Here is a 12,496-nt window from a genome sequence, read left to right on the forward strand (position 1 = left end):
GCTAGGTCTTATTTTGGGGGAAACATGGTAGCAGTCAGCAGCTAACAGTAACTACAATTTCCAGAAATAACGAGAAACTTGCAATGTTTCAGGACAATTTAAACAATGCATTCAAAACAAGAGGCTTACATTAAGATTTAAATTAAAGTCCTTGAGTGGCTTTTTATATTTTTATTTCAAGTTAACCTGACGACAAACAACTTTATCTTCTCCACTCACTGCCAACAAGTCCTTTAATGAAGAGTTGAATGAAGAGCTTACCCAACGTGGGTGACTCTTCATCTTGTCTGTTATCTCTTGGTGGCTGATAGGACCAGCGAAGCTGCTCAAGAGACAATTAAAGTGAGCTTTCAGAAAGCCTCAGCCAATAAAAAGTTGCTTACAGAGTTATAAAACCTCCCTGTGTGTCAGTTTTATTAACTTCCTAATCTCAACTGTCCAATTACGGGTGTACAAGCCCTTGGGAACTGCTGTATTAAGTAAATTAAGAGGAATAGTCGCATTAAGTGTGAGCTAAACTAGTCAGGGAAAAGGAGCTACCCAGTAGGTCTTTCACAAAATAAAGTAGAAAGAAGATTTCCCTCAAGACTTGTCCTATGGACTGCCTTTCATGGGCTAGTTCATATTTATAAGCCAATTTGCCTGGAAATAAATCTCGTTTACACACTCAAGGAACTCCAAGAGGTGTGTCCCATGGGAACCAATCTTCCTAAATGAACTGTCTCAAGAAAGGTCTTAACAGCAGCGTTGTCAATTCTGGAATTTCCACCTTCAGGAAAAAAAGTATATGTATATATCAGTGATAGACCGGAGTTTAAGAAGCTGCCAAGTTGAATCCAGGCACCTAAAAACACATCTTCTTGGACCTGGTTAAGGAGACGGTATTGGAAAGAAACAGATTTTTTGTTATATAAGTTAAGAGCTCAATAATGGTCTATCTGACCTGAGATTAATTTGGACAACAATTGGACTTTTTGTTCACTATAATTCCTTCCCACAGGGCCAGAAAACCCTGAAAATCTGAGGGTTGTTTTTTTCCTTTTTTTCCTCCCTTCCTTCCTCCCTTCTTTCTTTCCTTCCTTCCTTCCTTCCTTCCTTCCTTCCTTCCTTCCTTCCTTCCTTTTTCTGTCTTCCCGTCTTTCTATATCTTGAGGGTAAAAAGGGCATCCCACAATAGTTAAAACATAGCTTTAGAAGAGGACGATTTTTGGTTGCTTCTTTTTTGGGTGAGAACTTACACAACCTCATCTAAAAAAAAACAACAAACAAACGGAGGTGGTTTTATCATATACTTTATTAAGATATAATTAACATACCATAAAACTACTTAATTTACAGAGTTCTTTTGAGTCATTAGTTAAATAAGATTAAAAGAACACATGTGGAAGTGCCTTCGTACAATGCTCAATGTTGATCGAATTATAAATATGACATAATCATTGCTGCCACTTTTTTATTTCAAAAACCCTCGTTTCTTATAGATCAGTCTAAACTGTAAAGCTCAAAAACTGAAGGCTCTTACTAATTCAACCTCACTCTCCTTTCTCGTCTTATCTACCACTACCATCTCTTAATACACATCGCTGCTCAGATAAAACCAGATTACTGGGAACTTTCATGTCTCTCAAATTTCCTGCCACATTTCTGTCTATCAAGGCCCTGCCCATCAATGAAGCTCAGAAGCCAACTCTTCCATGGGGCCCTCCTGATCATTCCAGCTGGTATTTCTTCCTTTCTGTGACCTGTCTCGTTATGCCCTATTGCTTCTAGGGTATTTGCCAAATTTTTTTGTGTGTGTTAACTACTTAAAATGACTAGCTGCCTTCTTTCCTATATTTTTGATAAACATTCATTAAGTATCTATAATATGCGGGCAGTGAGCTGGGCATGGGGAGGGGCTGGGCAGAGGTACAGGGATGAATGACACGGTGTTTGCTCTGGAAATACTCATGGCCCCATGGGGAGCCTTGAGTTTGCAAGCCCCACCATGGTTAATTCTATATCTCCAGCAGTGTCTAAAATGTCTCGTGAATACCAGATATAGATGCTAATAAAGTCAAAGAGTGTTAAAGGTAAAAATATCAGAGTGTTAAATGTAATTGCTTCATCTAGCAAAAGAGGAAATTCAGGCTTGAGCAAGTTAAACATAGCCAAGATCAGCCACTACTCCAGAGTTATAAGTAGAGTGGTATAAATAACCATGGACCAAACTGGGAAAAGTCCAGATGGGAAGATCAGACTTGGGGACTGTTTGTTTGTTTGTTCGTTTTCGCCCTAAAATCCAGAGTGGTCCTTGATCACCATTAGTCCATTATTGCCATTGGAAATAAACACCATTTTCTATACGGTGCCCTGTGGAGCCCCAGTAGAACCTGAGTTTGAATTGTACATCAGCCACTTGCCAGCTGGATTCCCTGGGATGAGATACTTAGTATTTCTGAACATCACTTTCCTTGTCTATGAAATGAAGAGAGTGCTATTTATTTCATAGAATCATTATGAAGATTACATTAATATTGAGTTAAATTAACACACGAGAAGAAAATGAATTCAGATTCTGCACTCTGGTAAGTGTTGGTAACAGTGGTGGTGATGGTGAGTGGGAGTAGATGGTGTAGGTCAAATACATGTGCAAGTTAGAACGAATTTTCTATGAATGGTGCTTATATCCTGAAGCAGTCATTTGTTAGCTTAATTCCTTAGTGTTTTGGGAAGTGTCTGCATTTTTAACGTCCAGAGTTCCCACTCCCATATTTATCAACCAACCCTTTGTAGTATTTTGGTATGTCAGAAAGAAATTCATTTCCTCTTAGTTTTCTGGCTCTTCTATTTTCTATTCAGCCACGCTCTCTTTCTTTAGACCCAGGTGATCCATTGCAAGGCCAAGCATGCAGTAAGGAATAAAAGTGATGCTCCTATAATATGAATAATTTTGACGCCTCTCACTCCATCCTACCTAACCTGTCTTTTTCTACAGGCTCCCAGTATCCCCGGAAGCTAGTCCTCCTCTCCCGATTACTGGCCACATCTTCTCACTGATTCCTCAAGGTGAACTGCCATTATTGCTTTGCTAATTCAGGCCCTCCTCTTTCTTCATACTCATTCTGGGCCTCAGTTAACTGCTCCGGGGAACAACCTGACTCATTTTATCTTGATCCTTAATCAGCCAGGCCACCCAAGTTTTTTCTCAGTTCCAACTATAATAAATCAAATAGTGAGGGTAGGAGATGGAAGTGCTTGGTTTGCATGGGGGAAAGAGCACAGAGGCTGACTGCAGTGTATTTACATTCTCCTCACACCAATACTCATAATGTAACTATCTTCAGTTAAGCTAGCAGCTAAAACGTAAAACTACTCTCCACTCTCCTTTTATTAAGGGAGATGGAAGAGACAAGGGATTATACCAGTACCCTATCTTACTTAAGAAAAATTACTCCTAGAGAATGTGTTAGGGTGACAGCAGATTCAAACCCATCTTGTTTTCCCTCTCTGTTTACAGCTTTACTGCACCATGATCGCTGATGTACAGATTCCTATCTTATTATTGAAAGATTTCCTAGGTGCCTTCTGAATCATCAAAAAGCACAAAAGGTTATATTGCAATGAATATAGTTTTCATATTGAAAATATTGTACTTATCTCCAGTTCCTTGACAATCAGTTATTTGTGAAGGCATATATGGTAAATTTTAGCCAACTAGAATATTCATTGGAGAAGAATACTTGCATAAGTCAACACAGTAAGAGTTTATTGAGCACCTATTCTGTGCCAACTCTTTGTTAGACATTCTGGGGTAGCAATTCTTAACCCACGTCTGTGGAATTCTGAGAGGTTTATGAATGGACTTTGGGAATGTGTGGACCCACTGAGTTTGTGTGCAAAATTTGGTATCTGTATATTTATGTTCATTTTTCTACAACAGAGAGTCCATAGGATTCATTAGCTCTCTTGTGAGTTGCAATTAGACCTTAGGTAAGGACCCTTGATGAACAGGTGTTTCTCCATGGCATGTGCTTGGTAAAGGATGCTTTCGTGTGAGGGTATCACAGATTTTTAAAATGTTACCAGGCATCAGCTAAATTTCTCCCAGAAAATAGTTAATCCAGGACTGAATTTCTGGCTCTAAGAAAATCGCTCTGAAGGTGATTCAGTTTTTTGTTGTTGTTGTTTTGTTTTGTTTTGTTTTGTTTTGTTTTGTTTGAATGGAGCCCCGCTTGGACCCAGGAATGGTAGTCACAGTCTCTCCCCATCCCCTCCCATGAAAATTCTTTTTCTCGTTTATTTCTTCCACCACCTTAATTTTTCCTTTCCTACTCTTTCACTCTTTTGCTCCAAATTCTTCACCCTGCCTGTTCCCTCTCTTTGCTTCTCTCATTCCCTCTCAGTTCCTTTCGTCTGCCCTTGGCTGCAAACCTGCTCTGCAATTCACAACAGAGCAGCTGGCGTTGGCTGGCAGAACCAGGTTCCTTGGTTTTAGACAGCCCCAGAACAAGGCAATGACTTTGGTCTCTGGGCTCCTCAATAGACTGTACAACAAAGCTGTGGTGAAAGAAGGTGTCTTCTAAGAAGTTCACATTACGGCCCATAGTAAAAGAAAATGGTGATATTGTTACAGCTGCCAGTTTCTTCCCATTGTCTTCGTTGTCAAAAACATGCCCCCTCCAAAGGGATGGGATGCGTTTCAGTACAATTTGAGAATGTTCAGTAACCCAATATTATCTTCATTTCCCTCCTTGTTTCATGTTACTTTCTGATCCTTGAGTTCTCCCAAGTTCACAGCGGTCCATGACATTACGGTGACTCGCTAACTTTCCCATTATACTTACAGTCAATGGGAGAACAATAGATTGTGTTATTCTGTATTTCGCTTCCCTGTCACTCAGTGTTTTATCTCCGTTGATACCCCGGTACCAGACACAGAAACCAAAGTAGGTTGTCTTGTCTTCAGCGAATCTTGAATGCCTTTTGTTCAGAGAGGCGTTTTGTATTCATCAGTCAACTGAGGACTCATCCTGAAGAAGCCCTCAGTCAGCACACAGCCCCAAGTGAAAAAGGGATACTCAGGCTGTGAAATATTCATAGCGAAAGGTACCTCAATCATGTTCACCTTTTGGCCCCCTGAGCCAGAAAGGATCACCAACAGCAACCTGCAAATCTTGCAGACGTGAACAATTTCTGGATGGAATAACGTGCCATGTCTCATATCCAGTTTTGATATTAAACCTATTCACACAGGCCCATTTATCTTCCTACTCAATCTGCCAACACAGCTGTGTCAAACAGTTTTAATAAAAGTCCAAAGGTGAAATGATAGTGATCAAAGTTTAACCCGATGTCTTCCCCCACGTCTTCCAAAGAGTAATAGATAACCTTTCTGCCCCTCCCAGGCCCTGCCGCTTTAAACGCTTCTCTTGTGGAGCTTAGCAACAGTCCTGAGGCCGAATTAAATGGCATGTTGTTTATGTTTCTGAAGAATAAAATCTTAGCAGATCAATAAACAGAAAGTAACTGAAGGATATAATGGCTGTTAATTGGATGCAATCAGCTGATGGCTATTAGGTGTCAAAGCCTACCAGAAAATAGTCACCAGAATCCATGACGATGCACAGAGACAGAGGGAAAGAGGAGGAAGCGGGGAGGGAGACATAAAGTACCACATTCAATAAGATTTACTCTCTCGGAGTTTCTGATAAAATAAGAATGAAATATTCAAGATTCCGGGGAAGCTCTGTTTTTATGTAGATATGGATTTCAATGGCAAGGAGGACCTACTTTCATGATAAAGAATGTAGGTGGGTTATAACTAGGGGAATAAAAAAAAATGGCGAATGAAACCCATGCTCATCACAGCTAATTTACACCTAATTTATTTAGTGTCTATTATATGTCAGATGCTGCACTAGACATTTTACATGCAAACACGGGAGGGTTACAAGAAAGTCTAAGAAACATATTCACAGATTTAACTTTCGGGTGCACTTTATCAAATACACTCTCAAGACACTCACTAGAGTAAGAACATCCAAAGTAGACCCTGGCCAAGTTTATACTCCACAAGAAAGGTCTAAGAAAGGGTTTGTTACCACTTCCCAGTACCTTTGGAAATAGGAAGGATTGAGATGAAGGATGGCAAAGAGAACCCAACTCAAACAATATCTTGGATAGATCATAATCGCTGCCTTGAACGCTATATTAGGAAGAATTCCGAGACTCTGTCCAGACTCAGAAGGAAAAAAAAAAATCTATACCGAAACAGCAACTTCTGCCAACAGTATGGGTGGAAAAGTTGGTATGCTTTTGTCACCCTGAGCTTAGACCTAAATGTTCTTGATCCCAATCTGTTTAAACCTCAGAACACAAGAAAGGCTGCAAACAATTCCAGAGCAGTTGACTTTGTTGGGAAATGCAGATGCTAATTTCATATTCGTCACCTACAGCTCTCTGGAGAGAAGGCCTCTGCCAATCTAATGAATAAATAAAACACAAATAAAGCCTCACGTTCAAGCCTTGGTGCCCCAGGGAGATAGTCTCTTGGAATTCAGTAATGAAGATGCCTGGAACTCTACTAGATGCATCAGGGAGACCAGACTGCATCAGTGCCCAGACTCTCGGTGCCTGTCAGCTGCAAAGCTGGCCCCAAAGAAAGCAAATAATTAAGCAGGTCATTAGGAAGCCTATAAAAGTACGGATATGCAGCTACGCCCTGCCGTTAACTTCAAAAGGTGACCAAAAGGCAGAGATGCTTTGTCGCAAAGGAAACAGCAATGGAAAAAATGAAGTCTCATGACACCCACAGACGACTGGGGTAGGAGTTTATTCCACAAAAATCTGCTCCAGCCCCAGCAGGCCACGTGGCTTCCCCATTTGCTTGGTCTGTGCTCTCAGAATCCACGCAGCGTTAGGCTGTCGCTGAGGTCTGTTCTGCCCCATATCATAGCAGGACATGGAGATGGACAGGTTTGGCCCCAGGAGGCCAGCAGACCTGGGAGTCCCAGAGCCTGCCCTCTGGCCTTGGTTGCTGCAAGTAGGCCTCTCCGTTTCCTTCCTTCAAAGCCCTCCCCACGTACGTGCCCTGCGACCTCTAATTACCCAGGGTCTTGTTTGGGCAGGGGAGGAGAATCAATTAAACTCACTGACATTCAAATATAAATGACCCACATATCCTTATCTAGGTTTATTTGAATTTTCATCAGTTCTCCAAAAAGAGAATGATATTTAATGGTGGAATTTTAGGCCTCTGTGGCCTTGATGTGGGGATAATGTTATAGACTCTTAGAAGGCTGTTTTTTCTTGTCCCAAATCATATTTCCTATTCAAGTAGAGGTAAAACCATTCCTATCTGCCCTGATGTAACAGACCCACAGCACCGGGTGATTCTTTGGGCTTCTATGTTCTAGGCTTATAACAGACTCTTATGGTTGGACCAGAGCATATTGGTTTCAAAGGCATCTTCCAGTCTCTCCCAATTCTAATCTGACCCCAACTGGTTTGAAGATGGTAAAAAAAAAAAAAACGAAAGAAAAAGAAAAAGAAAAAAAAAAGTTAGAAATGCAAATAATGGTGAATTCATTTGGCTGGAGTAAAGCCGCTCTAAGCATTCATCTGAGAAAGTAGTCAGAATATTTTCATTAGTTCTTCCTTTCCCTCTGTCCACCCTCCTGCCATCAACTAGAAATAACCTTTCATTGGGTACAGTTTTTTATTTTTAGAAGACCTGTGTTCTTTTACTAAATTAATTTATCTAGTGGAGCCCTGATGTGATGCAATTTTGAAGAAGGACAACACTGAGTTGGTGTAATTATTTCTTAATATTTAAAAGCTCCCTTGGTTAATGTGTTTTCAGAAACAAGCTGTTAAATCATTAGGGAGGGTGTTTTGTGGACTCTTTAAAGCAGCAGCAGCTAATGGTGACTTAAGTTGTTGGGCTTCAAGACCACCCCAGCCCGAATGTCCCATTAACATGCTGGTAATGGGCTGACCACCACCTAAGACCTGATCATTAGAAAACTATACTTGATGGATGTGGTCATAATTGAACGTTTTTATTTAAAAAAGAAAACAAAGAGGAGCTGTCTTGCTAAACTTTATGGTGCACTCAAGTTGTTGAGAGAAGGAGAAGAAACTTCCAGAAGCTGGAATCCACAGATGACTTAAGGGCACCTTCAGATCTGCTCAGCAGCTGCGAAGAAATAAATGGTGGGGGGAGAGCAGTTTGAGAGAACAGGATAAAAATTGTTTTGCTGTGGTTCCAAGGAAGAGAACCAGGAAGAAGGAGTGAAAGACACAGTGAGGGGAGCTTTTGCTCCATTGAAAGATGCCTTTTCTATAATAACAGATGGGCTACCAAAGGGCAGAAGGAGGTGCTCCTGCAATAAGAATTCCACATCATTGGTCGTGTCCAAGAAGAGACCGGAAAAACACGGCTGTCGTAGAAGAAATTCACACATTGAATAGGAATTTAGAATGGTTTACCTCCAAGTTCTTTTCCTAAACTAATGTTCCCTTAATTATTCTGTGATTCAGTATAGACGTGGGAAAAGTAGGAGCCAAGAATTCAGGTTGAGTTATTGGTGGGGGTTTGCTAACATGGTCAATTCATGGTCAAGAGTAGTAGATACATTGGACAAATCTGTTGATGGGAACGGGAATCACAGTCTCACTGTGCTCTCCACAGGTGGGTCCTCGGGTTACTGTGAGCAAAGAAGAGTTTCCTGATGTACTCGAACGAGGCAAGAAGAGAGGAGCCACAAGCCTGGAAATAGCACTGCCCTGGTCAGAAGTGTCATCAGTCTTATCAGACACTAGGCAATTTCATAGTCTTCATCCTTTCGTCTTCTCATCGGGAAGCTGCAGCTATTTCAAAAATTCAGTACCTATGATGGGCTGAAGTGATTTCAACTTTTATTAAAGTGTTACTTGTTGAGCCTCTCATTTTGATTAGAATTGAGCTAATTTCCTTTTACACCAGGGAGAGTCAACCTCAGCTGATGGGACATGATGGTTTCATGAAACTCACATAGAAAACTTTCTAAGAGAAGGTGGCAAGCTCAGCCTGGCTACTGTTGCCCAGGGCTCTTCCCCTCATGGGTCTGGGGTCCCAGCAGCCTCAATCTCCACTCTCGTGTCCTGAGGAGCTAATGTGGGGTGCAGAGGGACTTCTGCTGAGCTGGATCTCTCTTCATCACCTGGTTTCTCTCTTGAAATTGCTGTCATTTTGTTATTTTAGTGACGTCTTAATGCAGCCCCATCTGTATGGACTGGTGCCAGTGATGTGCTTCTGATACTCTTCCAAGAGGTCCAATCACATCCAGGAGAGAAAGAAGGGCAGTCTTCCTCTTAAAGTGATACACACATACTCACTCACACATACGAAGCAAATTTTTTAAATTTCAGTTCCTTTCCCCTTTACCTCTTTTCCAACACTTAATTGTTTCCGGTTCTTTTTCCAGGTAATCGTTTAAATGAAACTTGGATAAATTTATGACTATGTGTACACATATCAATTTATGATGATATATGTTACAAACTGAACATATGTAAATACAGAGGAAGAAAGAAAAATGAAAAGATGAAACGCACTAGAAATAACTTGCTTTGTTGAGGAGAAGGAGACGGCAGAGGCAGGGGGTTTGCTGCTGTGCATTTGGGATTTCAGAGCCCATCCTTATGTGGGACAGTCTTCTCTGAGCTGAGCCTTCAGGAAGAGAATGGTACAGATTGGAGAGGGGCCGTGGCTGGTGAAAGGTCAAATGGCTAAAGCACCTTGTGTAAGAAAGTGTGTACTGGAGACAACTTCCCACTAGATTATATATCCCAAATTCGGTTTTCAAACAAGACCAAGGTATATGCCATGAATGAAAATGCCATGTGTCCAGCACCTTTTGTGATACTGGGAGCCCCAGTTATTGAACCAGTCAGTGACATGCCACAAACTGGGAATTTGAATACAGAATAAGTAAGGGTGCTGTTTAATTTACAGTTTATGACAATTCTTAAACTGTAAAGAAGGACCTGTTATGCCTCTCTAACATATGCTAAGAAATATAAATAGGCAAATGAATGGGAGAGACCAGCTGTGTGCCAACTGCAGAAGGAACATTACTAATGGAATTGAGTACACCAGCTATGGGCCAGGAACCACCAAATGAATTTAACTCCATTTAACTGCTGTCACTCTTTACATATTTTTTAATCATCTCCTACTGGAAAAAGTCAATCCAATGAACTTAGAATGAGAGTGCTAAGAATTCCAATTTGCTATGGCTGCTTTGCGAAGCTAAAAATAAATGATTTTTAAACTATTGACTGCTGAAGATTATCTGTGCCAGGAAGACCTCCACTAGCATTGAAATTGAAAAAATGAATTCACTCACGGGGAACATGTGAACACTCACCTTCCTGGCTGGCAGATCTGTATCTCATTTTTATGGTACAGATTTTTGCGTTTTTGTATGGATTATTATTTGACATTTTTTAGATGCAAATCTTTGTCATGATGACCTAGGAAAATACGGCATTTCCGCGTTATTCATGGTAATGTGATACTTTCCCTCGGAAGGCCTTAAAAACATCTCATTGGTTATTATGAAACTTCCACTTTGAAAACAGGATTGACTCTCAGATACACAGAAGATTGAAAGTGCTAGTTGGCCCGCCCTGGCCTCTGTCTCCTGTGATGCTTGCAGTGTGGGAGGTGACCCATCCTCTGGTCACTGGTACAATACCTGCAGTTCACAGTCGACATTTATGGTGGAAAGAACTGGGGATATTTAGCCTGGAGAAGAGAGGATTCCAGGGAGACATGGTCAGTATTTCCACTTGTGAAAGGAATTGTGGAAAAGGACAGAAAAAAGAGCGAACTTCTGCTACCTATAACTTAACAGGCACTCTGCTAGGCATTTTGTCATACCTTACATAATCTTCACAACAACCTTATGAGGCAGAACAGTTAGATACGGAAATGAAAAATCAGAGTTTTAGTAATTGCCCAGCTAGTAATTGACAAGACCAAACTGAATTATATATGACTGAAAATCCTGAAGTCCTTTCATAGCCCATGATTGTTCTATATGGTCCCACAGGTAAAACTAGGGTCTACAGACAGAAATGACAAAGAAGTGGATTTTATTCCACTCAAAAGAAAGAGGCTATTCTGAATTTCCAAGTAGCCCAGAAATGGCAGGGTTGGGGGCTGGGGTGGAGGGTTGTCTTTCCCGAGGCTGTCGGATGCCAGCTCAGCATGGGTCATCATTTCTCAATGTACATTCTATAGAAAGTTCTGTTTGAGGAGTGACAAAGGTGCAAGGGGGAAATGGGAATGGGAAGAAGAAAGGGGCGGTGTGGTTGAGTAGGTTCACAAAATGCTAAGTTACAACGTCATTTCCTGGAGAATTTCTCTGAGACTTTCAAACAGTCACTGTGATTTGTAAATCTACTAAATGAGGGCTTATTTGACTTTGGAACCCTTTTCTCCTGAAACACCTTCAGGAACTAACGTTCCAAAGAACACAATAAGAAAATCCTGCAGCGTAGTATGCCAAAACATCACATGCGAGTTGTGTCAGAGGATCTTCCAAACTTTGCCTTTTTATTCATTTATTCACCAAACAAGAAAGAATCTCTGAGAATTTTCCAGGTGCCAGCCTCTGAGCTAGGGATTGGAGATACCGAGATAAGTAAGATCTCATCTTGTGTCTCTCCTCCCAGTCCTGGTCACCTCCTCCGTCCCCACCCTGCATCCATCATCTCTCCACTCCAGCCACCTGAGCCTCTTGTCTATTCTGGAAACACTCCAGACATTCTCAGGCTTTTGCACGCCTGTTCTACTTTGCAGAGGCACCTCTGCCACATACCCGTGTGGCTAACTTAGACTCCTCTTGTAAGGCTGTGCGCGATGTCAGTTTCTCGGTGTAGTCTGCCCGGTCTCCCCTCTCCTCTGGGCATCTCTGATTCCTCTTATTCTAGTATTCTTTCCGCAGCACTTCCCATCTTCTAGCGTACTATGTAGTTAACTTTGTTATTTTTGTTGTTGTCTGTCTCTTCTACTAAAATCTAAACTTCATAAGGTCAAGGATCTTACTCTGTTTCGTTCATTGATAGAGCCCAAGCATTTGAAATTGCTTTTGTGGCAGAATAGGTGCATAATATTGGTTGAATGAATAAGTAGAACACACGGTTCCAAGCCTCATGGAGGTGATTCTATGAACACCCAAGAAAACAGAAAACTTGTGAGATTCACGATCTGAGACTATATATATATATATATATATATATATATAATTTCATATATATGTACATATATGAAATTATACTGTATCTATGTATATATGTATATACATGTATATATACGTATATTGAGTTGAATATCAAAATAATTTCAAAAATTTAGGTAATGTTCTAAGTAAAAGATTTTAAAAATCAGAATATCAGATACTGAGGACAGCTCGTGTGCTTTGGGGGCACCCCTAAACTTTAACTATGATGCCCGTCATGCCCA

General features: G+C 40.9%; 1 long non-coding RNA gene across 10 annotated transcripts in view; it reads left to right on the top strand.

Moving 5' to 3' along the window:
- LOC109450593 (uncharacterized) overlaps positions 1-12,496 on the top strand; it is a 209,518-nt gene that overhangs the window by 178,965 nt on the left and 18,057 nt on the right. For 2 of the 10 annotated variants that reach the window (XR_012492956.1, XR_012492949.1), the window contains exon 8: positions 8,675-11,141. The exons of the other annotated variants lie outside the window; for them this stretch is intronic. This is a non-coding gene — a long non-coding RNA (uncharacterized LOC109450593). Of the gene's footprint in view, positions 1-8,674; positions 11,142-12,496 lie in introns of those variants that run through there. 10 annotated transcript variants of the gene reach the window in all.

The sequence above is a fragment of the Rhinolophus sinicus genome, linkage group LG17, assembly GCF_036562045.2.
Source record: "Rhinolophus sinicus isolate RSC01 linkage group LG17, ASM3656204v1, whole genome shotgun sequence".
NCBI classification, from domain to species: Eukaryota; Metazoa; Chordata; class Mammalia; order Chiroptera; family Rhinolophidae; genus Rhinolophus; species Rhinolophus sinicus.